At 40.0% G+C, this 4,113-nt stretch overlaps 1 non-coding gene across 1 annotated transcript; it reads left to right on the top strand.

Annotated features, from left to right (window-relative positions):
* Positions 1–3,664: 3,664 nt before the first annotated feature.
* LOC127088765 (small nucleolar RNA R71) lies at positions 3,665–3,771 on the top strand. The gene has a single exon (XR_007790583.1). It is a non-coding gene; the product is annotated as a small nucleolar RNA R71 (small nucleolar RNA).
* Positions 3,772–4,113: the final 342 nt, after the last annotated feature.

The following is a 4,113-nucleotide window of genomic DNA, read 5'->3' as shown; positions in this document are numbered from 1 at the left end:
CCATAAGGAGCGGAGTGGCAGTGTTGGATTATACTTTCTACCTCTTCTTCGGGTATACACCGACGGAAAATACCATCGGGACCTCTTTTAAAAAGTAAGGGGTCATCCCAGTAATATTGTTTTATATCGTAGAAGAATCGTTTCTTCTGTTGGTAGGATAAGGTAGATGGAACTATTCCGGCGGCTAAATAATTGACGAGGTCAGCGTACCACGGTGTAACAGATATTGCTAAGGTGGTTTCTACCTGTTTATCAGCGTTGTTTTCTTCTAAATTAGCTATAAGCTTATCGTACGAGAAATCATCGTTAATTGCTGTTCTTTCCGGTTCAAGGTTCTCAAGTCTAGAGAGGTGATCTGCTACTACGTTTTCAGTTCCTTTCTTGTCTTTGATTTCCAAATTGAACTCTTGTAGTAACAGGATCCACCTTAGGAGTCTAGGTTTTGCATCTTTTTTAGTTAAGAGGTATTTGATGGCGGCGTGGTCAGTGTAGATGATTATTTTGGCTCCGACTAAGTAAGAACGAAATTTATCTAGCGCAAACACTACTGCTAGAAGTTCTTTCTCGGTTGTGGCGTAATTCATTTGTGCTTCATCTAGAGTTCTACTTGCGTAATATATAACATGAAGCTTTTTATCTTTTCGTTGTCCTAAAACAACACCTACAGCGTAATCGCTGGTATCACACATTATTTCGAATGGTTCATTCCAATCTGGTGTCTGCATTATGGGTGCGGAGATCAGTGCTTGTTTAAGCGTATGAAATGCTTCTAAACATTTATTGTCGAATATGAATTCAGCATCTTTCATCAATAATCCGGTCAACGGTTTAGTTATTTTAGAGAAGTCTTTAATGAATCGTCGGTAAAAACCGGCATGTCCTAAGAAGCTTCGTACTTCTCTCACAGTCTTCGGAGGTTGAAGGTTTTCGATTACCTCTATTTTGGCCTTGTCTACCTCAATTCCTCTATTTGAGATGATGTGTCCTAAAACAATTCCTTCTTGTACCATAAAGTGGCATTTTTCCCAATTAAGTACTAGGTTTACTTTTACACATCGCTCTAGAACTTTCTCTAGGTTTTCAAGACATTCTTCAAAGTTTTATCCGCATACGGAAAAGTCATCCATAAATACTTCCATGATGTTTTCTAGGAAATCGGCGAATATTGCCATCATGCATCTTTGGAAAGTTGCAGGAGCATTACACAGGCCAAACGGCATTCGTCTATAAGCGAAGGTACCAAAAGGGCACGTGAACGTTGTCTTTTCTTGGTCATCAGGGTGAATTGGTATTTGAAAGAAACCTGAGTAACCATCTAGATAGCAGAAGTGTGAATGTTTTTCTAATCGTTCTAACATCTGGTCAATGAATGGTAAGGGGAAATGGTCTTTTCGGGTTGCTTTGTTTAGTTTCCTATAGTCAATGCACATTCTCCATCCCGATTCGATTCGTTTGGTTATAGTTTCTCCTTTTTCATTTTCAATGACTGTTATACCTCCTTTCTTTGGTACTATGTGTACAGGACTAACCCATTTGCTATCAGATATAGGATATATGATACCTGCCTCTAATAACTTGGTTATTTCCTTCTTCACTACCTCACTTAGGATCGGGTTTAGTCTTCTCTGGTGTTCCCTAGAAGTTTTACAGTCTTCTTCTAACATGATGCGATGCATACAAATAGAAGGACTTATTCCTTTAAGATCGGTGATGTTGTAACCTAATGCGGTTGGATATTTTCTTAAGATATGCAGGAGTTTTTCTGTTTCGAGTCTTCCTAGGTCAGCATTAACTATCACTGGTCGTTCAAGCTCTAAGTCTAGGAATTCATATCTCAGATTCTTGGGAAGTGTTTTCAGGTCTAAGGTTGGTTTCTTAAGGCATTGCGTAGGGTCCGGTGTTATTGCTAAACATTGGTTAAGTTTGTCTTCTACAAGGTAGTCAGATGATTTGTCTTTTTCTAACTCCGTTTCTTTTATGCATTCATTGATGATATCCATGAAGTAACATGTATCTTCTATTGCAGGTGCTTTCAAAAATTGGGAAAGAATGAACTCAATTTTCTCTTCTCCTACTTCGAAAGTGAGTCGTCCTCGCTTTACGTCTATGATTGCACCGGCGGTTGCTAAGAACGGTCTTCCCAGTGTAATGGGTGTAACTTCATCTTCTCTAATATCCATAATTATAAAATCAGTTGGAATGTAGAATTGACCTATGCGCACTGGAACGTTTTCAAGAATTCCTACAGGATATTTTACGGAACGATCTGCTAGTTGCACAGACATTTTAGTTGGTCTTAATTCTCCCATTTCAAGTCTCTTGCATATGGATAAAGGCATAACACTAATACCGGCTCCTAAATCGCATAAGGCTTTGTCAATGACAAATTTTCCTATGTGACAGGGTATAGAGAAACTACCTGGGTCTTTAAGTTTAGGAGGCATATTTTGTATTATAGCACTATATTCAGCAGTAAGTGTAACGGTTTCGCTATCTTCAAGTTTCCTTTTATTAGAAAGAAATTCTATTTAAAAACTTGGCATATGAGGGCATTTGCGTAATAGCTTCTGTAAACGGAATGGTGACGTTTAATTGTTTTAGTAGGTCGACAATTTTTTTAAATTGGCCCGCATCTTTGGTTTTAACAAGCCTTTGAGGGTAAGGGATCGGTGGTTTATAAGGTGGAGGAGGTACATAAGGTTCCTTCTTTTCTACGGTTTCCTTATTACTCTCTGCCTTTTCCTTAGGTTCACTTTCTTCAGTTGACCTTTCAGAGTTTTGGTTTTCTATCCTTGGGTCAGACGGTCCTTCCACTTCCGTTCCACTTCTCAGTATAATTGCATGAGCGTGGCTTCTTGGGTTAGGTTGGGGTTGGCCAGGAAATGTACCAGTTGGGGCAGCAGTAGGCGCTTGTTGTTGAGCTACTTGTGATATTTGCGTTTCCAGCATTTTGTTATGAGTAGCCAGGGCATCTACTTTGCTTGCTAGTTGTTTAATTTGTTCGCCAGTGTGTACATTCTGGTTTAAGAAGTCTTTATTGGTTTGCTGTTGAGAAGCTATAAAGTTTTCCATCATGATTTCCAAGTTGGATTTCCTAGGGGCGTTATTGTTGGATGGAGATGGGGTCGGCTTCTGATATCCCGGAGGTATAGCTGGGGCTTGATTTGGAGATTGTCCAGGTGCGTATAAAGCATTATTACTCTTATATGAAAAATTGGGATGATTCTTCCAATTTGAGTTATAGGTATGCGAATAGGGGCTTCCTTGAGCATAGTTTACTTGCTCCGCTTGGATTCCTGATAGGAGTTGACAATCTGCAGGAGTGTGACCTTGGATTCCACAGACCTCGCAATTCTGAGTTATGGAGACTACGGTGGCTGGAGGTGATACATTTAAACTTTCAATTTTCTGGACCAGAGCATCCACTTTTGCGTTAACATGATCAAGGTTACTTATCTCGTACATGCCAGTTTTCGTTTGAGGTTTCTCCACCATTGTTCGTTCGGTTCCCCACTGATAGTGGTTTTGAGCCATGCTTTCGATAAGTTGGTAGGCGTCAGCATAAGGTTTGTTCATTAGCGCACCACCTGCGGCGGCATCTATTGTTAACCTTGTGTTGTACAGGAGACCATTATAGAATGTATGAATTACTAACCAGTCTTCTAAACCATGGTGTGGACAAAGTCTCATCATGTCTTTGTATCTTTCCCATGCTTCGAAAAGAGACTCGTTATCTTTCTGTTTAAATCCATTTATTTGGGCTCTTAACATAGCTGTTTTGCTTGGCGGAAAATATCGAGCAAGAAAAACTTTCTTCAACTCATTCCATGTGGTGACTGAGTTGGAAGGAAGAGATTGAAGCCATCTTCTAGCGCTATCTCTTAGTGAGAAAGGAAAAAGACGAAGTCGAATTGCCTCTGAAGTGACACCATTAGCTTTAACAGTATCAGCGTATTGGACAAATACGGATAAATGAAGGTTAGGATCCTCGGTAGGATTCCCAGAGAATTGGTTCTATTGCACTGCCTGTAACAGTGAAGGTTTGAGTTCAAAGTTATTTGCTTCGATTGCGGGTGGAGCAATACTTGAATGCGGTTCATCTTGCGATGGAGC

Source organism: Lathyrus oleraceus, chromosome 5 (assembly GCF_024323335.1).
Source record: "Lathyrus oleraceus cultivar Zhongwan6 chromosome 5, CAAS_Psat_ZW6_1.0, whole genome shotgun sequence".
NCBI classification, from domain to species: domain Eukaryota; kingdom Viridiplantae; phylum Streptophyta; class Magnoliopsida; order Fabales; family Fabaceae; genus Lathyrus; species Lathyrus oleraceus.
Note: the sequence above shows the minus strand (reverse complement) of the source record. Positions and strands in the feature narration are given on the sequence as shown.